This window comes from Pristis pectinata, chromosome 6, assembly GCF_009764475.1.
Source record: "Pristis pectinata isolate sPriPec2 chromosome 6, sPriPec2.1.pri, whole genome shotgun sequence".
Taxonomy (NCBI): domain Eukaryota; kingdom Metazoa; phylum Chordata; class Chondrichthyes; order Rhinopristiformes; family Pristidae; genus Pristis; species Pristis pectinata.
In genome coordinates this window covers 106920333-106946744 of record NC_067410.1, presented here as the reverse complement: position 1 = coordinate 106946744, position 26412 = coordinate 106920333, and the positions used below count along the sequence as shown (strand labels likewise).

Sequence of the window (26412 nt, the reverse complement as noted above, 5' to 3'; positions counted from 1 at the left end):
GAATGTGGGAGGAACCGGGAGCACCCGGAGGAAACCCACGCAGACACAAGGGGAGAACATACAAACTCCTTACAGACAGCGGCAGGAATTGAACCCGGGTCGCTGGTGCTGTAATAGTGTTACGCTAACCACTACACTACCGTGAACGTTACAGCTCAGTACAGGCCCTTCGGCCCACAATGTTGTGCCAACATTCTATCCTGCTCTAAGATCTATCGAACCCTTCCCTCCTACATAGCCCCCCATTTCTCTAACATTCATGTGTCTATCTAAGAGTCTCTTAAATGTCTCTTAAAAGAGAGATGCTGGAAATTGGAGCTACAGAGACGAGATGGTGGAGGAACTCAGTGGGTTAGGCAGCATCTGTGGAAGGGAATGGATAGTCGACATTTCGAGTCAAGACCCTTCATCTGGACAGTCTGTCCAAGCTGGCCTTCATTTGTCCTATGAACCTTTCCTGACTATTGCATGAACACCAACTACAATTTCCAACACACACACAAAAAAAATCATAATATTGGGCAAAAATCTATTAAAACCAGCGGCCCAGAACTGTGCAGATCCCAGGGCCCACAGTTGCTGTGTTGATATTGGTATTGATATTGGTATATTATTGTCAATTGTACCAAGGTACAGTGAAAAACTTGTCTTGCATACTGATCGTAACAGGTCAATTCATTACACAGTGCAGTTACATTGGGTTAGTACAGAGTGCATTGATATAGAACAGGTAAAAACAATAAAGTACAGAGTAAAGTCTCACAGCTACAGAGAAAGTGCAGTGCAGGTAGTCAATAAGGTGTAAGGTAGATTGTGAGGTCAAGAGTCCATCTCATCGTATAAGGGAATAATTCGATAGTCTTATCACAGTGGGGTAGAAGTTGTCCTTGATCTTGGTGGTACGTGCCCTCAGGCTCCTGTATCTTCTGCCTGATGGAAGAGGAGAGAAGAGAGAATGTCCCGGGTGGGGGTGGGAGTTTACTCCCCCAAAAGTACCAGTGTGTGCCAGTGGTGGAGAGGAACATGGGCTGCCCAACCGGTGGTATCGCTCAGTGTGTGCCTGATGCTGGGTAAAATCGACTGTGCCAGGTTGGGCCATGTACAGATGTGATGAGGGCAATTTCCCACCGGGCCTGCTTTCACCCGGAACTGATAGATGTGAGATAGATATTTATTTATTAGTCACATGTACATCGAAACACACAGTGAAATGCATCTTTTGCGTAGAGTGTTCTGGGGGTAGCCCACAAGTGTCGCCATGCTTCCGGCACCAACATATCACGCCCACAACTTCCTAACCCGTGCGTCTTTGGATAGCTCATGCAAAGGGAGAGGTGTGGGCGGAATGTTGTTGGGGTGTGGGAGGGAAAGACAGGGACAAATGGCCTCTCCGTCAGCCTCTCTTTCCCTCTCTCTATCTGTCTCTCCTTCCCCCTCTCTCACCCTCCCTGTCTGCATCTCTCTCTCACTCTTTCTGTCTGCCTCTTGCTCCCTCTCTCTAGCCCTCTCTGTCTGCCTCTCCTTCCCGCTCTCACATTCTCCCTGTCTCTCCCTCCCTCCCTCTCTGGCCCTCTCTGTATCCCTCCCTCCCTCTCTAGCTCTCTCTGTCTGCCTCTCTTCCCCACCCCCACCCTCTCTGTCCATTTCTCCCTCCCTGGGTGAAACTACTCTTGCTCTTGATTTGTGCAGAAATAAAATGATCTAATTCATTGCCCATCGGGAGGGAAAAAGTCAGCATGAAATGTGAGTGCTGTGGGTGAAGGGGATTTAGAAATTACAAATACTTGGAAGACCCAGTTTCAGCATTTGGCTCTTGTGACTTCAGCAGCCGAGTCTTGAAGCTCTGGAATTCTTTCCCCAAACCTCTCTAGCTCCTTCCTTTTAAAATGTTTCTTCAAGCTTTTCCCCGTGGTCACTTGCCTTCATATCTCCTGATGTAGCTGGGTGTCCTATTGTGTTTGGTGATGTTGCTGTGAAAGGCCTTGAGACATTCTACTCAGTTGAAGATATCATATTAATGTGCTTACTGTTGTAACGTTGATTCCCTTGCCTGGCTGCGCCTACATTTGGAGAATTGGCCATTTGGGGAAAGTCTACCCAACTACATAAGGGGATTGATGCTGGATCAGTTCTGTACGTGCAGTCTGTCCTATTCTCCAGCAGGGGTCACTGCTAGAGTGACAGCAATTATAGCACGTAATTAGGAAGTAATGTCAGAATTAGAATAAGAATCAGGTTTATTATCACTGACATATGTTGTGAAATTTGTTGTTTTGCGGCAGCAGTACAGTGCAACACATAAAAATTACTACAAGTTACAAAAATAAATAAATAGTGCAAAAGAGTTTCACCTTGCAGAGTTGGGAGTTGGAGCGGGACCTTTGAAAAGAGGTGAGTCTCTGTGCCTGTGCTTGTGAGTTTCACCTTGCAAGAGTCTAAACGAGGCACATTTGTGAATTGTTACCTGCTGATTGGCTTATTAACAGCAGCAAATAAAGGGAAGGCAGGTATAATTGGAGTGGCCAGTGTTGGAGTAGGAAAGCTGAGACTTTGGTTCAAGAGTCTTCAGTGAGAAGAGGTGAAGGTAAGTCTCTGGTAAATTCCTTTTCTTCTTGGCTTTGGTGTTACCTTTAGAGTCAGGCTAGAGTAGTGAGAATGGCTCCAATTTCAGTGGAGTTTTCAGCTTGTGAGATGTGGGAGTTCTGGGAGACCTCCAGTCTCCCTGTTAACTACATCTGTGTGAAGTGCATCCAGCTGCAACTCCTCACAGACTGTGTTAGGGAACTGGAGCTGCAGCTGGATGACTTTTGGCTCCTATGGGATACTGAGGAGTACATAAATAAGAGCTACAGGGAGGTAGTCACTCCTAAACTGCAGGAGGCAGGTAGCTGGGTGACTGTCAGGAGAAGGATAGAGAATAGGCAGGTAGTATAGAGTACCCTTGTGGCTGTTCCCCTCAATAATAGGTAACTGCTTTGGATACTGTTGTGGGTGGGGGGTTGGGAAGGAAATGACCTACCAGGGGAAAACCACAGTGACCAGCTCTCTGGCACTGAGCCAGGTTGAGTGGTGCAGAAAGGAAGGGGGAGAAGAGAGAGAGTGGTAGTGATAGGGGATTCCATACTAAGGGGGCAGGCAGGAGACTTTCCAGATGTGAAAGACTTCTGGATGATATGTTGCCTCCTGGATGCCAGGGTCAGGGATGCCTCTGGTCAGGCCCACAGCATTCTGAAAGGGGTGGGTGAACAGTCAGGTCATGGTGCATATTGGTACCAATGACATAGGTAGGAAAAGAGATGAGGTCCTGAAGAGGGAATATGGGGAGTTAGGAGCTGAAAAGCAGGACTTCAAGGTTAGTAACCTCTGGATTGCTGCCTGTGCCTTGTGCCAGTAAGGGCAAGAATAGGATGATTTGGCAGATAAATGTGTGGTTGAGGAATTGGTGCAGGGAGTAGGGTTTCAGATTTGATCATTGGGATCCCTTCTGGGGAAGGTATGATCTGTTTTTAAAAAAAAATCAGTTACATCTGAACTAGAAGGGGACTGAAATTCTTGTAGGCAGGTTTGGTAGAGCTGTTGGGAGGGTTTAAGCTAATTTGGCAGGGGGATGGGAACCAGAGTGATAGGTCAGGTCTTGGTTCATTTAGTCTAAAAGTAGATGCAGGGTGTAGAAAGACTGAGGAAGGATAGCCACTTAAAAGGACAAAATTGCAGTCAGTTGGATGGGCTGAAGTCTACTTTAATGCAAGAACTATAACTCTGGGAATTACAGACCAGTAAGTCTTCTGTGGTGGGCAAATTACTGGGAAAGATTCTTAGACAGGACTTGGGCACTTGGAGGAGCAGGCTGATTAGGGACAGTCAACATGGCTTTGTGAAGGGCAGGTTGTGCCTCATGAGCCTGATTGAATTCTTTGAGGATGTGACAAAGCACATTGAAGGTCGACCAGTGGATGTGGTGTACAGGGATTTTAGTAAGGTGTTTGATAAGTTTCTTCATGGAAGGCTTACTCAAAGTCAGGAGGTGTGGGAATCCAGGGAAACTTGGCTGTGTGGATTCAGAATTGGCTTGCTCTTAGAAAGCAGGGTGGTGGTAGTAGATGGAGCACATTCTGTTTGGAGGTGACCAGTGGTGTTCTGCAGGGGTCTGTTCTGGGGCCCCTGCTGATTTTTATAAATGACTTGGATGGAGGTCTGGCAGGGTGGGTTAGTAAGTTTGCTGATGATACAAAGATTGGTGGTGTTGTGGATAGTGTAGAGGGTTGCTGTAGATTACAGCAGGATATGATAGAATGCAGAGCTGGGCTGAGAAGTGGTGGGTGGAGTTAACCCAGAAAAGTGTGAAATGATAAACTTTGAAAAATCAAATTTGAAGGCAGAATACAAGGTTAATGGCAGGACTCTTAGCAGTGTGGAGGAACAAAGGGATCTTGGGGTCCATGTCCATAGATCCCTTAAGGTTGCCATGCAGGTCAATTGGGTTGTTGAGGTGTATGGTGTATTGGCTTTCATTAGTCAGGGTATTGTGCTCAAGAGCCATGAAGTAATGTTGCAGCTCTATAGAACTCTAGTTAGACCACACTTGGAATACTGTGTTCAGTTCTAGTCACCTCATTATAGGAAGGATGTGGAAGCTTTAGAGAGGGTGCAGAGGAGATTAACCAGGATGCTGCCTGGATTGGAGAGCATGTCTTATGAGGATAGGTTGAGTGAGTTAGGGCTCTTCTCTTTGGAGAAGAGGATGAGAGGTGACTTGATAGAAGTGTACAAGATGATGATAAGCATAAATCAATACTTTTTCCCAGGGTGAAAATGGCTAACATGAGGGGGCATAATGTTAAGGTGATTGGAGGATGTCAGGGGTAAGTTTTTTTTAGTGGTGGGTGTGTGGAACACAGTTGGCAGAGATTGAGGGCAGATACATTATGGGCATTTAAGAGACTCTCAGACATAGATTCTCATTTATATGAGAGGGAAGGGTTATAGATCTTGGAGCAGGATAAAATGTTGGCACAACATTGTGGGTTGAAGGGCCTGTACTGTGCTGTAATGTTCTATCTTGTGGGTTCATGGACCATTCAGAAATCTGATGGTGGAGGAGGGAAAAAGCTGTTCTTGAATCATTGAGTGTGTCTTCAGGCTTCTATTTCCTCCCTGATGTTAGTAATGTGAAGAGAGCATGTCCCAGATGGTGAGGGTCCTTAATGATGGATGCTGCTGTCTTGAGGCTCTGCCTCTGGCCTCCCCTTCCTGAAGTCCACAATCAATTCCTTGGTCTTGCTGATGTTGAGTGAGGTTATTGTGCCATCATCCAATCAGCTGATCTACCTCACTCCTGTACACTTCCTCATTGCCATCTGAGATTCTGCTAACAGTGGTGTCATTGGTGAATCTATAGATGGCACTTGAGTTGTGCCTAGCCATATAGTCATGTGTAGAGAGAGTAGAGCAGTGGGCTAAGCATGTATCCCTGAGGTGCACCTGCATTGATTGTCTGAAGGAAATGTTACTACTGATATTGGACTTCATCATGAAGAGGATGGTGCATATAAGTAGAAAAGTCTTCCTCCAACTTTAAGGTTTTGGTGAGATCATACCTGTAGTACTCAGTACAGTTTTGGCCTCCCAATTTAAGGAGGGATCAACTTGTACATGAGGCAGCTCAGACATTGTTGATTCATGTGATGAAGGGGTTGTCAAATAAGGAATAATTTGACAGCTTGGGCTTACACCCAGCTGGAATTTTACTCTAGTGAGTTCAGAAGAAAGGGAGGGAAACTTACTAGAAAACAGATTCTGAGATGATGAGAACACAAGATATTAAGGTAAGACATTTATTAGTCACATGTACATCAACAGTGAAATGCATCTTTTAGTGTGAAGAATGTGCTGGGGGGCAGCCCAAAGTGTTGCCACTCTTCTGGCACCAACTTAGCATGCCCACAACTTCTACCCTCTACATCTTTCTTAGAATGTGGGAGGAAACCAGAGCACCCAGAGGAAACCCATGCAGTCATGGGGAGGATGTCTAAAGTCCTTGGACAGCAGCAGAATTGAACCTGGGTAGCTGGTGCTGTAATAGCATTATGCTAACTACTACACTACTGTATGGGGGAATCTAGAACTAGGGTTCCTGCCTCACCCCTCCCCTTGTGTTCTGGTGATCCCCTCCACACTGTCCTGATGCAGCATCTCCACCCAAAGTGTCGCCCATCCACCTGCCTCCATAGATGTTGCCTGACCTGCTGAGGTCCTCTAGCAGCTTGGTTTTAGTTGTTGGGATGACTCTCTGCTTGGAGACCTGCACTGCACCTTTTACACAAGCTTCTTGCTGCGACCTTGCCTCTAGGATTGAAGGAAACTGCTTCAATGATTAATTTGATGGCACATTGCAAGGTCTAGGGAAAGCCAAACCAGTGACATTCCAGAGTATGGCTGGTGAATGCTGCTTATCTGATGGTATGTGCCTGTGATGCTGCTGCAAGTAAGTTTTTCATTGTACCTGCACATGCATGTACTTGTGCATATGGCAATGAACTTGACTTTGACTTGGGTTAGGCTTGCAAGATGGATGCAGAACAGGGAAGCCAGTTGTTGCCTGCTATCTATTCATGCAGAATAATTGAGCTGCATTCCTCTCATTAAGTCTGTATCTCCGCTTGCCCAGAAGACCCCTCCAATTGCTGATTGCTTCCTGTATGCAAACATTCCTTCCAATATTGGTTTTAAACCTTCCTTTCACCAGGTTAAACTAATGGCCCTGTACCTGGGCACATGAAACAGAACAAAAACTTTAAATAGAAAAAGTCAGTTCAAAGTCAATGTTGAGCTTGTTGTCAGATGCACAAGTACATGTTCACAGGTGCAATGAAAAACTTGCAGCAGCATCACAGGCATGTCATAAGAACAATATAAATTAAATGTGAATTATACCCAATTCAAGAACACAATTAGAACAAAAAACAAAGCCTACTTTAGTGCAAAGTGATCAAAGTTTAGTGTTGCTAAACTAGTGATTAGGGTTGTCAGCTGGTTCAAGAACCAAATGGTTGAAGGGAAGTAACTGTTCTTGAACCTGGTGGTGTGGGACTTCAGGCTTCTGTACCTCCTGCCTGGTGGTAGCTGTAAGAAGATGGCACGGCCTGGATGGTAGGGATCTTTAATACATGTTGCAGCCTTGAGGCAGCACCTCCTGTAGGTAGTACCAATGGAGGGGAGGGATGTGTCAGCAACAGAACACTACAAATACCTCTTGCACTACCATGGACTTGTCTTTGTAGACCTTTTCCTGGTTGCTCAGATCCTTCTCCCACCTTGGTTTCCCCTCTCTCTCCATAGCTCCTGACTACTTAACATGCAGCCCAGCTCAAACTCCCAGGAAAAAGTCCATGGAAAACTATCTGCCTGTGCTTCACCACTGGGTTCAGGAACAGCTACAACCATTGGGTTCTTGAACTGACCTGCACAACCCTCACCCTACGTCAGCAATAGAACACATCTTGCACTACCATGGACTTGTCTGTGATTTGCACGACATCTTGGTTTTGCCTTTTTATTTTTTGCTCTCTTCACTGTCTTGCATAATTTGTTTTGTGTTGTCTGTACCTATATGCCTGTAATGCTGCTGCAAGAAAGTTTTTAATTCTATCTGCACCTCACTATGCTTGTGCACATAACAATAAACCTGACTTTGAATTATGGTTCCTGGAATTGTGGAATGCTAAAGAGTTCATTTAGTCAATTGTCTCATCTGCACAGGTGCAATGAAAAACTTAACTGCAGCAACATCACAGACACCTAGCATCATAGAAGCAGCATTCACAAGAAAAACACGAATTTAACATAAATTGTGCACAATTTTTACAAGAAAACACAATTAGAACAGGAAAAAGTCCATTTTGGTGCAAAGTGGTCAGTGTTGCTAAACCATGGTGACTAGGATAAACAGCCTATCACATTCATACCAAACATTTGAGACCTACCCAATTAGATCTATAGATATAATGAGAACCAAGGCATGTGGGTGAGTACAGGCAGGTAGAGCTGAGCTATAGGATCAGCCTTTATCGTATTGAATGACAAACCAGTGGTAGAGGCTGAATGAAACATATTTCCCATGTTCTTTTGTTACCTAAGAATATCAGATAGCCCGACCACTTCCTCACTACTTACCCAGGAAGGCATCAGAGGAAGTGGGAAGGGTGTTGATGGCGATTAAAATGAGGCGGATTAGAGTATCACAGAAGTAACAGCTCTTTTGCAAGAAGGGAAGATGTGTTTGAAGATGGCATCTTGCAGATGAAAGAAGAAATAACAAAGGAGGATCTGTTGTATGTGAAAAGAACTTCTTAATTTTCATTTCTCCAGCTCCCTTTTGGTAGCTCCTGTTTTTCTGATCTACTCAGTGATATGGACCTTCCAGATCTGGCAGCATAATTTATTGAGAATAGGTGTGGTCAAGCTGTTGTAATGGATATAGTGGTGCTGTAGTAGTTAAACCACTCAACCAGTCCAGTGTCCTGGACTAAACCCAGAGTTCAAATCCCACCATGACAGCTGTGGAATTTAAATTCGGATTAATAATCTCATTTGAAATGGTGGTCTGATCTTGTAGTTGTACAAGACATTTGTGAGGCTGTATTTGAAATGTGTTCAGTTTTGGTCACCCTGCTACAGGAAAGATGCCATTAAGCTAGAAAGATTACAGAGGAGATTTACGAGGATGTTGCTGGGACTCGAGGGACTGAGTTAGAGAGGTTGAGTAGGTTGGGACAGTTTTCATTGGAGTGTAAGAGAATGAGGGGGGATCTTACAGAGGTGTATAAAATTGAGGGGCACAGAGGGTGAATGTGCATAGTCCAGGGTGGGGAATCAAGAACTAAATGCCTTGGGTTTAAGGTGAGAGGGGAGAGACTTAAGAACCTGAAGAGCAACTTTTTTTCATCCAGAGGGTGGTCAGTATATGGAATGAGCTGCCAGAGGAATTGGTTGAGGCAGGTACATTAACAACATTTACAATGCACTTGGGCAGGTATATGCATAGGAAAGGTTTAGAGGGATATGGGACTAGCTTAGATGGGAATCTTGGTCAGCATGGACCAGTTGGCTAAAGGGCCTGTTTCCCATGCTGCACCACCACCAACCCCACCTCTTTCTCTCTCCCCACCCCCCCCCCCCAAGTCAATGATTGGACTCACAGTTCAATATAGATATGCAAAAACAATACTTGGACTCAAGGGATTACATTACAAGGCATCACAAAACCAGGGAGAATATTCCCTGGAATTTGAAAGGCCACAGGATGGTTTGATTGCATTTTTAAGATGTTAGGAGAGCTGATAGATGAGGTGAAGGGAAACAATTTGCTGGGTGTGGGCTCTGAGAGCTCACAACCTAATAGAGCCATGGCTCAAACAGAGGTTAAAATGCACTTTTTCCACCAGAGTGTAGTAGCAATTGGGACCCAGAGTCGTACAGGATGGAAACAGGTCCTTCAGCCCAACTTATCCATGCTGACTATGTTGACCAGTCTGCCTGTGTCTGGTCCACTTCTCTCAAGCCCTCCTACCCATGGACAAATCTATGGCTTTTAAATGTTGCTAATGTGCCAGCCTCGACTACTTTCTGGCAGGTCATTCCAAATACATACAAATAATAGTGCATGGAATGGGCTGCTGGCAATGGTGGTGGAGGCAGATACGATGGGGTCTTTCGAGAGACTGTTGGATAGGTCCATGGAGCTGAGAAAAAGAGGGCTATGGGTAAGCCCAGTAATTTCTAGGGTAGGGACATGTTTGGTACAGCTTTGTGGGCCAAAGGGCCTGAATTGTGCTGTAATTTTTCTTTCTATACCACCCTTTGTGTGAAGAAGCTGCCTCTGTCCCTTTTGTCTCTCACCTCCAACCTTAAACCTATACCCTCTTGTTTTTAGCACCCTTCTCCCTCAGGGGAGAAAAAGACTGTGTGGTTTCACTGTCTATGCCCCTCATGATCTTGCATACCTTGATCAGTCACCCCTCAATCTCCTATGTTCTGGGAATAAAGTCCTGATCTACACAACCTCTCCTTGTAACTCAAGCCCCCAAATCCAGGCAAAATCCTGGTAAATCTGCTGAAAGCGGGAACTGATGCTGAATTAATGGTTAACGTTAAATCGTAGACTGATATATCTGCACTAACTAAAAATAGTGGATGTGTGGAAAAGACAGGTTTGTAAAGTTCGGTCACGAATTCATCAGAATTTTACTGAAGGTTGGGACAACCCCCTCGAGGGGCTGAATGGTCTCCACCTCCAGTTCCTATATTTAGTATCACAGGCCTGTTCTAGGTAGCACTACCAACTCCTGATTAGGAAATTGTCATATGGGGGGTGGGTGGAGTGTGAGATGTTCTGATCTGCTGTGGGATGTAAAGAGGACCGGCTGTTGAAGACTATTTTGGCTGCTCAATTTGCATTTATTCAGCAATGACAAAAAAGCAGCAGAAGGTGGAGATTTTCAATCAAAAGAGAAAATACTGGAAATATCCAGGAGGTCAGGCAGTGTCTGTGGAGAGAGGAACCAAGTCAATGTTTCAAGTCCATGATCCTTCAAGGGTGATGTCTCCCCTGAATGGGATGTCAAGAAGCAAAGGTCAGCCTCTCAGATTCTTGGAATGAGAGGCCAGCCCATTCAGGACTTGGATGACCATTTTGTCAAGAGGTGGCTCCTGAGATCTGGGAAATGTCCATCCTTTCCAGGGTCTCTCTGCAGTCTTGATTCCAGGCTCCACCTTCCCTCTCCGTCATCCACAGCCCTTTGCTTCCATCTTTCACCTCCCAGTCACTATTTCCACTCTTCCCTCCTCCCAACAGGCAGCCACAGAAGTGAAGTGGTTAGTGTAATGCTATTGCAGCGCCAGTGACCCAGGTTCAATTCCTGCTGCTGCCTGTAAGGAGTTTGTACGTTCTCCCTGTCTCTGGGTGCTCTGGTTTCCTCCCACATTCCAAAGACGTATGGGTTAGGAAGTTGCAGGCATGCTATGCTGCCACTGGAAACATGGCGACACTTGTGGGCTGCCCCCAGAACACTACGCAAAAGATGCATTTCACTGTTTTGATGTACATGTGACTAATAAAAGAGCTCATCTCATCATCTGCCTATTGCCCCTCACCTGGATCCACCTAGAGAAACAAGTGTGCCTTTGTACGTTCCAGTTATGGAAGAGTTGAAGGCACTCATTGTCTACTGCTGCCAGAACTTGGGTTGTCTGAGAGGCACTGTGTGACGAGAGCTATGTTTGCAGGGCCTTTGAAAGATTTGACACTGACATCCTTCACTGGTGCTTCTACCTCCAGTTTGAGGACAGGTTGCTGGAGATAACAGCACATTAAGCAGAGATCAGTTCAACTGTCATCACTACCTATCATAGCAGAGGTAGTCTGGACATTCCTACAGATATATCCAGAGTCCTGTAGCTTACACATCTCCATGAAGATAAAACATTGAACAATACAGCACAGCAACAGGCCCTTTGCCCAACATGTTTTGCCAAACTAATTAAATGTCCAACTAAACTAGTTCAATCCATATCCCTCCATTCTCTGCACATTCAGACGAGGTGCCTCGTCAACACCTCTATCGTATCTGCCTCCGCCACCACTCCTGGCAGTGCATTTCAGGCACCCACCACTCTGAAGAAGCTGAAGGGAATTGATGAGTCAGCCATGGCCTGTGTGAAGATGGAGTAAGAGGAGATGTTGGCAGAAATTACTTACCTCAGGAATGTCCATATGGGTCACAGGAAGGTGGGTAATCTCACCAGTTCAGGTAGAGATGCAGTGGAATTGTTTCTCAAAGTCAAAGTTGAGTTTATTGCCACATGCACAAGTCCACGTGTGTGCAGGTGCAATGGAAAACTTGCTTGCAGCAGCATCACAGGCACAGCATCAGATACACAACATCCACAAGAAAAACATTAAACACAAATTACACATCATTTTACAATTAGAACAAAAGTCCCTATAGTGCAGAGTGATCAAACTGGTCATAGTGTTGCTATGCTGAGGTAGTGATTAGGGTTGTGCTGGTTGGTTCAAGAACTGAATGGTTGAAGGGAAGTAGCTGCTCTTGAACCTGGTGATGTGGGACTTCAGGCTTTCTGTACCTCCTGCCTATGAAATAGGAAAGGAAGATTTGTATTTATTTAACAACGTTCAACATCACAAGACTCCTTGCAACAAATGAAGTGTTTGGGGAAATGTGTCTATTAATATTGGAAACATAACAGTAAATCTGTGCACAAACAGATGCATTATATTTTCCATATAATCTACCACTGGTGACATTGACTGAGGGATAAATATTGGCCAGGATTTGACAAGAATTGACAAGAATTCACAAGTACCTCTTCAGAAATGATGGCCTGCCAGGCATGGTAGTGTAGCAGTTAGCGTAACACTTCACAGCACCAGCAACCCAGATTCAATTCCAGCCACTGTCTGTAAGGAGTTTGTACGTTCTCCCCATGTCTGTGTGGGTTTGCTCCGGTTTCCTCCCACATTCCAAAAGACGTACAGGTTGGGAAGTTGTGGGTGTGCTATGTTGGTGCTAGAAGCATGGTGATACTTGTTGGCTGCCCCAGAACACTATTGCAAAAGATATACATTGAAACAGTGAAATACATGTGACTAATAAAAATATCTTATCCAGGTGGGAGAAGACACAGGGTCTCAGTTCAATATCTCATCCAATGGAGAACAGCACCCTTCAAAGGCTTGAGTTCCAGGGCTGGGACCTCAGCCCATTATCTTCTGTCACCAGGTCCGTGGATAAAGAAAACCAAAGATTGGAGAGAGAGAGAGAGAAATGGAGACGCATGCTCTCACAGAACACCTCCATTTCAATAGAAGGCCATAGCAGTGAGTGATGAAAATATCATCTCAGACATGACAATAAGGTGGTGAACAAGTTTAAGGCCTCTGTGGGCAGTTAAAAACCAAAAGGTGCAATGCCATGTAAGAGAGTGCTTAAGGTAATTGTGCATTAGTCATAGAAAAGTACAGCACAGAATCTGGCCCTTCAGCCCAGAGTCCATACCAACAATCAACCACCATTTAGACTAATCCCACACTAACCCATTTTCTCCCCATATTCCCATCAACTTCCCCCAGATTCTACCACTCACCTATAGACTAGAGGCAATTTACAGTGGCCAGTTAACCTACCAACCCACAGTGTAGGGAAGTATACCTTCATTGGTAGAAGGAATAAAGACATAGACTATTTTCTAAATGGGGAGAGAATTCAGAAATCAAAGGGACTTGGGAGTCCTAGTGCGGGATTCCCTAAAGGTTAACTTGCAGGTTGAGTCGGTAGTAAGGAAGGCAAACGCAATGTTAGCATTCATTTTGAGGACTAGATACAAGGATGTAATGTTGAGGCTTTATAAGGTGTTGGTCCGACCACATTTGGAGTATTGTGAGCAGTTTTGGGCCCATAGCTAAGGAAGGATGTGCTGGTGTTGGAGAGGATCCAGAGGAGGTTTACAAAAATGATCCCACAGATAAAGGGTTAATGTATGAGGAGTGCTTGTCTCTGGGCCTGTACTTGCTGGAGTATGGAAGGATGAGGGGAGATCTCATTGAAACCTACTGTATATTGAAAGGCCTGGATATGGAGAGGATGTTTCCAGTAGTGGGAGAGTCTAGGACCAGAGGGCACAGCCTCAGAATAGAAGGGCATCCCTTTAGAACAGAGATGAGGAGGAATTTCTTTAGCCAGAGGGTGGTGAATCTGTGGAATTCATTGCCACAAATGGCTGTGGAGGCCAAGTCATTGGGTGTCTTTAAAGCAGAGGTTGATAGGTTCTTGATTAGTGAGGGCATCAAAGGGTACAGGGAGCAGACAGGAGAATGGAGTTGAGAGGGAAAAATAAATCAGCCAAGATCAAATGGCAGAGCAGACTTGATGGGCCAAATGGCCTAATTCTGCTGCTGTGTGTTATGGTCTTTAGGATGTGGGAGGAAACCCACACCATGGGAAGAACGTGCGAACTCCACACAGGCAGCTCCTGAGGTCAGGATTGAACCCAGGTCTCCGGTGTTGTAAGACAGTGGTTCCACTAGCTGAACCACTGCTGTTCCTGTCAAGGAGCTTTAACTTCAGTGCAACCGCAAGACTAAAAGCCTCGGATGGATTCTAATTGCATGTTATATCTATTCTGAGTATCTTCTAAACACTTCAATTTGTACAGCATGCCCTGACATACAAAGGTTATTTTAACTTTACTCAGCCTCTCCCAAGCAAATGGTGATAAGGACTTCATAACCTAACACTGCACCACCCATCAGAAACCACTGCTATTCCCCAAAAGGAGACCACACAGATGGTAAATTAGAAGGCAGCTGACAAGAGTCGAGCAACTCGTCTGTCGTAACCCTCACATCCCACACCCTCAGCTTCCTGTGCCTTAGGTAGTGGCTTCTATTTTCAGCACTACTGGGTGAAATTGTGGCTCAGTGGGTAGAGCTGCTGGCTCAACACCAGAGACCCAGGTTCAATCCTGACCTCTGGTGCTGTTTGCATGCTCTCCCTGGGTTTTCCCCTTGGTGCTCCAGTTTCATCCCACATCCCAAAGATGCGCGGCTTGGTTAATTGTCCACTGTAAATTGTTCCTTGTGTGTAGGTGAGTTGGAAAATCTGAGGGGAATGTGGGGAGAACAGGTTTTAGAGAGGCAATGGAATGTTCTGCGAGCTGGCATAGACTGGGCTGAATGGCCTCCCCATGTCAAAAAGAAAAGTGAAGATTAATGAAAATGAATAAGACAAAATTTCTGACAGTAACAATGACAAAGTTAACTTTATAGATGCACTATAGAAAACATCCAATCCAGATGCACCACAGCTTGGTATGGCAACTTCTATTCCTGAGACCACAAACTGCAGAGAGTTGTGGACACCACTCAGCACATCATGGAAACCAGCCTCCCCTCCTTGCACTCTGTCTATACCTCTCAGTGCCTTGGTGAAGCAAGACCCCACCCATCCAGGTCATTCTCTCTTCTTTCCTCTCCCATCAGGCAGAATATACAGGAGCCTGAGGGCACGTACCACCAGGCTCAAGGACAGCTTCAATCCCACTGTGATAAGACTATTGAACAGTTCCCTTATATGATGAGATGGACTCTAACCTCACAATCTACCTTGTGAACTTGTCCCTTACTGTTTACCTGCAATACACTTCCCTGTAGCTGTGATCCTCTGCATTCTGTTATTGTTTTTACCCTGTACTATGTACTGTGTAATGAATTGATCTGTATGAACAGTATGCAAGACACATTTTTCACTGTACCTCAGTACATGTGACAATAATGAACCAATACCAACACCAACAGGCAGGGAATGTAGGTATATGGACCATGTGCAGGTATATTACCCTAGTTTCGATTAGCATCAATGTTAGCACGGACCTCGTGGACCTAAAGGCCTGTTCCTGTGCTGTATGGGGCAGGCATGGTAGTGTAGCGTTTAGCGTAACGCTATTACAGCACCAGCAACCTGGGTTCAATTCCGGCCACTGTCTGTAAGAAATTTGTACATTCTCCCCGTGTCTGCGTGGGTTTCCTCTGGGTGTTCTGGTTTCCTCCCACATTCCAAAGACATACGGGTTAGGAAGTTGTGGGCATGCTATGTCGCCACTTGAAGCGTGGCGATACTTGCGGGCTGCCCCTAGAACGCTCTACACAAAAGATGCATTTCACTGTGTGTTTCAATGTACATGTGACTGATAAAGATATCTTATTTATCTCAACCAGCAGTGCAATCCCATCAGTCCAAAAACAACAATCTTCTGGAGGAACTCAGCAGGTCAGGCAGCCTTTACGGAGGGAAATAAACAGTTGACGTTTCTGACTAAGGCCCTTCATCAGCACTGGAAGAGGGCAGAAGCCAGAATAAAAGGGTTGGGGGGGGGGGGAGGGAGGAGCACGAGCTGGCGGGTGAGAGGTAAATCCAGGTGAGGGGAGGTAGGTAGGTGGGGGATGGGGGGTTAAGTAGGAATGATGTGAGAAACTGGGTGATAGGTGGAAGGCAGAGGGCTGAAGAAGATGGAATCTGAAAGGAGAGGACGGTGGACCATGGAATAAAGAGGAGGAGGTGGGGAACCGGAGGGAGGTGTGGGTGAGGGGCAGGGGAGGGGAAAGAGAAGGGGTAAAGGGGCCAGAGGGATAAGGTGACAGGTAGGTTGTGCTAGGAGGGGAAGGGGAGCAGGGATGGAGTAGAGAGAAGCAAAAACAGATGGGGAAGGGGAGGGTGAAGGTTGGAGAGCTGCTGGAGGGAGATAAGCAGGAACACAAAGGTCCACCAGTGGTGGACTCTGATAAGTAGAGGAGGTGAGGATGGGGACCATTAGGGGAGAGGTGTATGGCAGATGGAACCAGATAGGGAGGGGGGAGGGTGGAACCTGTGGGTGAACAGTATGTGTGTAGTGGGTGGTTTGAATGAGCAGTGGGAGAGGGATGAAGATAGGTGAAGGGGGTCTGGCAGGGTATGAGGGAAAAGGAACAAAAATGGGAGGAGGGTTAGAAGGGAAGTGAGAGGAGAGGAGAAAAGGGTGAGGGGGGGGGGGGGGGGGGGGGGAAAGGGCAAAAAAATTCCACCAGAGGGGAGTGTTACCTAAAATTGGGAAGCTCAATGGTCGTGCTATTGGGTTGAAGACAACCTAGGTGGAATGAGGTATTGTTCCTAAAGTCCAATCAGTCCGATTCCCACTGTTATAAGACTATTGAATGGTTCCCTAGTACAACGAGATGGCCTCTTGACCGCACAATCTACCTTGTTATGACCTTGCACCTTATTGTCTGCCTGCACTGCACTTTCTGTATTATTTTACCTTGTACTACCTCAATGCACTGTGAAATGAATTGATTGGCATGGACGGTATGCAAGATGAGTTTTTCACTGTACATGTGACAATAATAAACCAATTTCAATTCCAACTCCCCCTCTCCATATTCCCCTGTAACCCAGTAATTTATTCTTCCCCACCTGCCTCATCAACTGATTCCATTTAACCCCCCTACACTGGAGGGGAACTGAGATGTGGGAGGAAACCAGAGCACCTGGGGGAAACCCATGCAGTCACAGGGAGAATGTGCAAACTCCACACAGACACAGTACTGGAGGTCAGGTGTGGAGCTGTGAGGCACTGATCTACACTTCAAAAATAAAAGTTTCATTACGTGAAAGATGTGTTGAGATGTCCTGAGTACAAGAATCTGTTTTCACCCCAGTGGAACTCACTGAAAAATTCACTGAAAAAATATAAAATATATTTGGTTATTGACATGGGATGTGTACCAGAACCGTCAAGACCTGAAGATTGCTTCCGCCCAGTGATTTGTCACAGGTATGTGAGTCATTTATTTTCCTGTGACTCTGCTGTGTTTGGCAACGCTGGGCATATCTGGCACATATTGTGAAATAAAAGCAGGAAGGGTTGGAACGCACAGAGGATTAATCAGCAATTGTAAAGAGAAAGCACAACATTCAGGGTGAGGCTCTACACAGGAGATATCAGTGTCACCTGTTTGCAAGTAATCTGTCTCCAACCACTTTGCTGGGAGTGATGTTTGTTTAAGAGAACATTGCACCTGCTTTACGACATAGGCTGAGTTCTGTAGAGGTTTGAAACCCTAAAAATGACAAGCTGTGCTGAAGCATAAACAGATCCCCAGACTGTTATGAAATTTGTGTGTATTTGATGAAATGTGTTGGTGGTTGAATAATGCTGACACACAGAGGAATTCTCTTACTAATTAAAGTTAACTCTATCCTCACCAAAGTGCAGCTGGTATTCCTTTCATTTGCCACAAAAAGCTTTGGATTTGACTCTGGAATTAATGAAAATGACCTGGGAGTCAGCATGTTCATAGAATGAATTCTGGGTCACAGTGGGTAGAGTCAAAGGTGAGAGATGGCTCAAAATCCACTTGACTCTCCAAGGCCGTGTGACTGGCATCCAATATCAGCCGCGTGGGTTTCCTCCGGGTGCTCCGGTTTCCTCCCACGTTCCAAAGGCGTACAGGTTAGGAAGTTGCGGGCATGCTATGTTGGTGCTGGAAGTGTGGTGACACTTGTGGGCTGCCCCAGAACACTACACAAGGTGCATTTCACTGTGTGTGTTCGACATACATGTGACTAATAAAGATATCTTAATCTTTCTTGAACCCAAAACCCAGCAAGGTGCTGGGTTAGCTGACAGTAATAATTCTCCAGGCACAGAGCCATAAAGTCATACAATCATGCAGTGTAGATATAGACTCTTTGACCCACTATGTCCATGCAACCATCAAGCAATCATCACCTACTTGTTGATCCCATTTACCAACATTTGGTCTGTAACCTTCTAATGTCTTTGCAATTCGTAGAATTTAGAACAGTATAACACAGGAACAGGCCTTTTGGCCCACAAACTAATTAAGCTAATAGTACCTAATCCCCTCTGCCTGCATGTGGTCCATATCCCTCCATTTTCTGCATATTCATGTCTGGCCAAGAGCCTCTTAAATGCCTCTATCATATCTGTCTCCATCACCACCCCTGGCAGCACATTAGAGGTACCCACCACTCTCTGTGCAGAAAAAAAACTTGCCCTGCACATCTCTTTTGAATTTTCCCATTCTCACCTTAAATGCATGCCCCCTAGTAATAGACATTTTGATCCTGGGATAAAGATACCAGCTGTCTACTCTATCTATGCCTCTTGTAATTTTATAAACTTCTATCAGGTCTCCCCTCAGCCTCCTCCACTCCAGAGAAGGTTGAGTAAACTAGGGCTTTTCTCTTTGGAAAGGAGGAGGATGAGAGGTGACTTGATAGAGGTGTACAAGATGATAAGAGGCATAGATCACGTGAACAGTCAGACTTTTTCCCAGGGTGACAATGGCTAACATGAGGGGACATAATTTTAAGGTGATTGGAGGAAGATATAAGGGGGATGTCAGGGGTAAGTTTTTTTACATAGAGTGGCGGGTGCGTGGAACACACTGCCTGCAGAGGTTGTGGGGGCAGATACATTAGGGACATTTAAGAAACACTTAGATAGACACATGAATGATAGAGGAATGGAGGGCTGTGCGGGAGGGAAGAGTTAGATCTTAGAGCAGGATAAAAAGTTGACACAACATTGTGGGCCGAAGGGCCTGTACTGTGCTATAGTGTTCCATGTTCTAAGACAACTCAAGTTTGTCCAACCTCTCCTTATAGCACATGCCCTCTAATCCAGGCAGCATCCTGTTAAACCTCTTCTGGACCCTCTCCAAAGACTCCTCATCCTTCCTGTAATGGTGTGATCTATTATGAAGTGTGATTCAAGTGCTCAGACTTCATAATAGAGTCATAGAGGGAGTTCCAGTGGTTCAGTCCCTGTGAGGCCATTGGACTGATGTAAATGGGTGCTTGATAGAGTGGACGGCAGAGCTAAGGGCCTATTTCTGTGTTGCTGTCAGAGTGGTGGTGTTGGAGGCTGATGGTGTGTGTGCTGTTGAAGAGTCCTCATCATCTTTGACACTGGGGAGTGTAGAAGGAGAATTAGTCAACCTTTGGATTTGGGCCGTGGAGGGGAAGTCACAGGAGAGACCTTGAGGTCAGGGGTGAGGGTTGACCATCAGTTGGCAGGGAGGCATTGTATTCAGCACTTGAGGGTCAAGTAGGACCATCGGTCAATGAGGGTGTGGGGAGGTCTGTGATTGCTGGCGATGATTGGGAGGGACATCTGTCCAGGAAGTGGTAGGGAGGGCCAGGCTGAGAAGTCTTGATGAAGACACAGGGTCAGGATGAAGGGGAGGTGAGAGGTGGGCGGATTGTCGGGTGGTGAGATGACAGTCAGGTGAAGGCCATGAGTGGTGCTTGGTGGGTTCACTTGGTCATGCAGTTCACAAGCATTGCAAAGTGAGCAATGAGTGATCTCAATGTCCATGGACCATATCAGACAGAATCTGAATCCTGGAGATATGCCCTTCAAACACTTAGATACAATGATGCTTCACACAAACAGAGGATCAGAAAAAACAATTGTAAGCTTCATGAAACTTATAGTAAGTCCGTGAACTTCCTTTGTAAATGGTGTTTCATTTAAATTGAATTGTATGGAGCACTAAAGTATGACCCAGTTGTCAGCCACATAGGTTGGTCAGCTGGGTTCAGTGGGAGCTACAGTTACCTCTCACTCAGAAATTTATAGTTTATTGGTTTATTATTAGTTAATTGTTTTATTATTGTCATACGTACCAAGATACAATGAAAAGCTTCTGTTTGTGGACCATCCAGACAGATCATGTCACACACTAATACATCAAGGTAATATTGGTACTGGTTTATTATTGTCACTTGTACCTTGCAGTGGAGAAGTCAAACTAAAATCTTGTCTGGTGTCCCAGGGTGCATGTAAACAATGCTAGGGCACCAATTTGAAGAAGAGTTGGGGAAATGCCCCTTTGTGTCCTTGCCAGTATTTATCCTCCAGTCAATACCACAGAAGGTGGTTCTCTGCACTTTGTCATATGGCTGACTCTGGGAGCTTACTGTGCACAACTCGGTTGCTGTGGTTCCTCCACTACTACAGTGACAGCACTGCAAAAGTGATCTATTGGCTGGGAGGTGCACTGGGAGGTCCTGAGACTGGGGAAGGGGCTATTGAAATCCAAGTCCTTCCTTAATATTCACGATTCTCATCTAAAGGAAGAAGCTTATGAGCAAATGGTAAAGCAGAAGAATGTGAAATAGAACTGGGGTCTCAGAAGGTTTCAGTAATGACATTGTTAAGGCAGTGGGTGTGTATGAGAGAGAGAGATACATGAAGAGCAGCAAATCGGAATAAAGTAATAGGCCAAACAGGAAAAGGATAATTGTGGAAATATTTGAAGAGCAGGACTGGGATCTTGAAGAGACAGTGGGATGGGATTTATTGTAGTGATGTCTCCAAGACACTGGGTGCAGGAAGCATGAAGATTTCATTCACCCTGCGCTTAGAGACTGTGCCATCGGCTACTTTTGGTCCTAGTCTCTGGGATTCTCTTTCCAAACATCTCTCTCTCTTGTTCTCTCTCTCTCGTTTTCTCTCTCTCTCCTCCCCCTTTAACCCATGTCCATGATCAAACTCCACACAGTCCTGATAGCTCTGTACGTGGCACAGAGCCTGCAGTGGGCCTGATGATGCCAGTGTGGACGCACATTGTAAAGCAGGATGTGGAGCCATTGTAATAACATTGTTATAAGCAATGTGAAAGAGAGTGAGAGAGAGAAATACAGAGAAAGAGAGAGATGGGGTGGGGGGAGAGTGGAAGAGAAAGAGAGGGAGAGAGACAGAAAGAGGAGGAGAAAGAGAATGAGAGAGGGAGAAGAATAGAGAGAGAGAGAGACTGTCTCATTGGCTACCTTTGCCCCAAGCATCTGGAGTTCCGTCTCCAAACCTCCCTCTCTCTCTTTGTCTCTTCTCCTTTAAGTCTCCCCAGAAACCCATGTCCATGACCAAACCCCACTGCCCTGATAGCTCTGTATGTAGCACAGAGCCTGCAGTGGGCCTGATGATGCTTGTGTGGACACACATTGTAAAGATCCTTGTGGAGCCAGATTGTTGTGAGTGTGGCCCCTGTTAAAGGCCGTCATGGAGAAAGTCAGGGAATCAGACCCCAGCCCTATTTCCTTGCTGTTTGATGAGTCCACCTGCAGACTTTACTGCAGAGGTCTCTCTCAAAGTGCTGGCAATCCTATCATGTACGTCAAGACATTTTAAATGGGCAAGCTATGATTTAAATGCAAGGTTGGACGGTGCCCTTTTAAGTGATGCTCCTCTTTCAGACAGTGCCACTTTTGATTGGTCAAGAAAATGCTGCCTAAGCATATCCTTAGCCTATTGAGTACGTGGAAACATGAGTTCATATATTTAAAAAAATCCTTATAGGGTGAACCATTTACATTCCCACTTAGCAGAGCCCTGCACTACCTTAAACTGTTGTAATTTTAACCACAAACTTCACCCACCTCCTTTTTGCACTCCAGCCTCAAAACCTTTGGGACAAAACAAACACAGCGTTCTTGTCTGATTCATGCGATTAAATATTCACAGCGTCTTTTTAGACAGATTTCTTTAACCCTTCACCTCCCACTGGGAGTACCGACTGTCCTACATGACTCTGAAAACTCTGACTTTAGGATGAATCCTCAGAACTCTTACAAGTAAAACCCAGGACTAAAATTTATTAGACAGTGTATTTTCTTTGAATATTTTTATTTATTGGTGATAAAACAATAGGAGATAGGGAAAGGATAGAGGTTGTATGGGGGTGTGGTAGTGCTGAAATTACTTTGTTTCAGGAACATAAGCTGCAGAGAGTAGTGGACTCAGCCCAGTACATCACGGGCACATCCCTCCCCACCGTTGGTAGTATCTACAGGAGGCGCTGCCTCAAGAAGGCAGCATCCATCATCAAAGGTCTGCACCATCCGGGCCATGCCATCTTCTTGCAGCTACCATCGGGCAGGAGGTACAGAAGCCTGAAGTCCCACACCACCAGGTTCAGGAACAGCTACTTCCCTTCAACCATTCGGTTCTTGAACCAACCAGCAAAACTTTAACCACTACAGTTTAGCAACACTATAACCACTTTTACCACTTTGTACTTTTTTTTTGTTCTGATTGTATTCTTTCTTGCAAAAATTGTATTTATTTATGTTTATTTTATGTTTTTCTTGTGAATGCTGCTTACATGATGCAATGTGTCTGTGATGCTGCTGCAAGTAAGTTGCACCTGTGCACACATCCAGTCCTGATGAAGGGTCTTGACCTGAAATGTCAGCAGCCCATTTCCCTCCATAGACGCTGCCTGACCTGCTGAGTTTCTCCAGCATTTTGTGCGTTGTGCATACATGTACTTGTGCATATGACAATAAACTCGACTTTGACTTTCTGGTAATCCATAGACTTTAACGCATGATTTGGGAACAAGAGTTCAAATCCTGTCATAGCATTTAGTAGGGTCGTGGTGACATAGAGTCATACAGCACAGAAACAGCCCTGACCTTTGCACTAATTAGTAATTGGTTTATTATTGTCACATGTACCAAGCTACAGTGAAAAACTTTGTTTTGCATGCTATCTGGATAGACTATTCCTACCATAAGTATATCAAGGGGAAAGCAAAAGCAGAATGCAGAATATAGTGTTACAGTTGTGAGAGCAGTGCAGATCAACAAAGTGTAAGAGCTAATGATGAGGTAGATTTGGAGATCAAGGGTTCACCTTTATCATAGCGATCTATACTAGTTCCACTTACCTGCAAATAGTCCTTGGCATCCTATTAATTCAAGTGCTTGTCTGGATGCTTAAGTGTTGAGAGCCTCTGCCTCTACAACCCCTTCAGGAAGCACGTTACAGATTACAACCACTCTCTGTGTGTGGAAAAAAATGTCTGCCCTCTGATCCCCCCCTAAACCACCTACCTTTCACCTAAATACTGCGCTTTCTTGCTTGAGACATCCCCACCACGGGGAAAAGGAGACCTGCTCTCTACCGTATCTGTCCCTCTCATAATTTTTGTATATTTGGATAACCAAAATTTAATTAATTCATTAAATAAATAAATCTGTAATGAAAAAGGTAGTGTCAGTAATGGTGTCCACTATTGTATTGTTGTAAAATTGGTTCATTTAGTGAAGGAAATGAGTCAACATTCCTCAGTCTGGCCTATATGTGACTCCAGTCCCATAGCCCCTCTGAAAGGGCCTAGCTAGTTTAAGAGCAATGATAAATGGACACTAACTGGTGGCCATTCCTGCCCCACTCACATCCCACATTCTATAAGAGTACAGGCTGTCTGGCTATCAATCAAGATTCACTCAGCGTCCATTTGGGTCGTGGATTCACCCTATTAATGACATCAGTGGATATGGACTCTGGGCTGAGTTATCCAAGACTGTTGAACCAGTATTGAGTTCTGAAAGCTTTGATATGCTGGCAGTTTATGGAGCAGTGCCTCATCTTCCAGCTGGGCACTTTGCAGCTTTCCGGACTCCATAGCAAATTTAGAAATTTCGGTTAACTCATGTTTCCTGTTTGTATCAGAAGTGACCAGTTCCGCTGTGGGGTTATACATCTGTCATGTGAACTATCTCCACAGACATTGCCTGATCTGTTGGCCATTATCAGCACCACAAACCACAGACAAAGTCTCTTACATGGATGCTGTCAAAACCTTGAAGGGACACTGTAGAGTCATAGTGTCATACAGCACAGACAGGCCCTTCTGCCCACCATCTCCATACTAACCATCAAGTACTCATTGATATTAATTCCACTTACCAGCATTTGGTTCATAGCACACTATACCTTGGTGATTTAAGTGCTCATCCAGATGTCTCTTAACTGTTGTGAGAGTATCTGCCTCCACTACTTTCTCAGATAGTGCATTCCAGATTCAAACCACCCTCTGGGTGAAAAATTCTCCTCAAATCTCTTCTGAGCCCCTTACTCCTCACCTTAAATCTTTGTTCTCTACTCCTAGAGAGCCCATTTCCTTGCTGTATTCCTCTGAGATGTGCAGGGCAAGTTTTTTTTTATGCAGAGAGTGATAGGTACCTGAAATGCACTGCCAGGGGTGGTGGTGGAGGCAGGTATGATAGAGGCATTTAAGAGGCTCCTAGGTACGCACATGGATGTGCAGAGAATGGAGGGATATGTACCATGTGGAGGCAGAAGGGATTAGGTGTCATTAGTTTAATTAGTTCAGCAACATTGTGGGCCGAAGAGCCCGTTCTTAAGGTGTACTGTTCTGTATACTGGGGAAAAGTTTCTCACAATCTACTCTGTTGATGCTTTTCGTAAGTTTGTACACCTCTTCCAGGTCTATATCTTTGTATGCCTCCAGGTACCCACTCAGTCTCCTCTGCTCCAAGTTGAGTCCAGTATCTTTAGGGATTTTCCAGAGTTACAAGCTTGGCACAAGCAACAGGGGAGCAGAGACAATAGTTGGTGAGTATAAACTCGGTTAAATTCGGTGGTTCGGCTAAATTCGTATATCTCGATCTACTTCGATCAGGAACTGTGGGAGCACTCATAGTACTGACAGGCTAATGAGAGAATTCAAGGAAATTATTTAATCCATTGGTCCTAATGTTCATGTACAAATAACCAACACAGAGTCAAAGAGTCATACAGCACAGAAACAGGCCCTTCGGCCCAACTGGTTCATGCAGACCAAGATGCCCATCCAAGCTAGTCCCATTTATGGGCATTTGGCCCATTACCTTCTAAGTCTTTCTTATCCATATACCTGTGGAAATGCCTTTTAAAAGTTGTTATTTTACCTGCCTCACCCACTCCCTCTGGCAGCTCATTCCACATACAGACCACCCTCTGTATATATAAAAAAAAATTTGCCCCCTCAGGTTCCTATTAAATCTTTCCCCTCTCACCTTAAACCTACACCCTCTAGTTCTTGATTCCCTAAACCCTGGGCAAAACCCTGAGTACATTCACCCTGTCTATGCCCCTCATGATTTTATACACCTCTCTCAATCTGCTACACTTCAAGGAATAAGGTCCTAGCCTGCCCAACCGCTCCCTATAATTCAGTCCCTCAAGTCCTAGGAACATCCTTGCAGGCACGGTAGCATAGTGGTTAGCATAATGCTTTACAGCGCCAGCGACCCAGGTTCAAATCCAGCCACTGTCTGTAAGGAGTTTGTACATTCTCCCCGTGTCTGCGTGGGTTTCCTCCGGGTGCTCCGGTTTCCTCCCACAGCCAAAGACGTACAGGTTAGTAAGTTATAGGCATGCTATGTTGGCGCCGGAAGCGTGGCGACACTTGCGGGCTGCCCCCCAAAATCACTACGCAAAAGATGCATTTCACTGTGTGTTTCGATGTACATGCGACTAATAAAGATCTTATCTTAAACTGAAAAGAGTGCAGCAAAGATTTTAATAACATCTCTCCTACAGCAGGGCGACCAGAACTGAACACAATATTCCAAGTGCAGCATCACCAGCATCTTGTACAACCACACCATGACCTCCCAACTTCTATATTCAATGCCCTGACTGATGAAGACTGCTTGTCAGAAGCCTTCTTCACCACCCTGTCTACCTGTGAGATTTTGCCTCAACCTGTGGAGCAGTTTCACTCAGGGTACAATTCCCAGAGACAGGCAGGGAACAAGTCTGAACAGTCTTTGGGGCCACATCGCATGGATCTACAAATGGAGTTGGCACAAAGCCAGTGCATCGTGAGTTGCGAAAGGCAGGACACCATGCCTTGCAACACACACAAAGTGCTGGAGGAACTCAGCAGGTCAGGCAGCATCTGTGGAGGGAAATGAACAGTTGGCGTTTCGGGTCGAGACCCTTCATCAGGACTGGAGAGGAAGAGGGCAGAAGCCA

General features: G+C 45.3%; 1 long non-coding RNA gene across 2 annotated transcripts; it reads left to right on the top strand.

Moving 5' to 3' along the window:
• The first annotated feature begins 2526 nt into the window (after positions 1–2526).
• On the top strand, positions 2527–26155 carry LOC127572075 (uncharacterized). 2 transcript variants are annotated; one of them, XR_007956558.1, is made up of 3 exons: positions 2527–2584; positions 24902–25005; positions 25975–26155. It is a non-coding gene; the product is annotated as an uncharacterized LOC127572075 (long non-coding RNA). The 2 variants fall into 2 exon arrangements; XR_007956559.1 differs by lacking the exon at positions 2527–2584 and adding an exon at positions 12814–12898.
• The last annotated feature ends 257 nt before the right edge of the window (positions 26156–26412 follow it).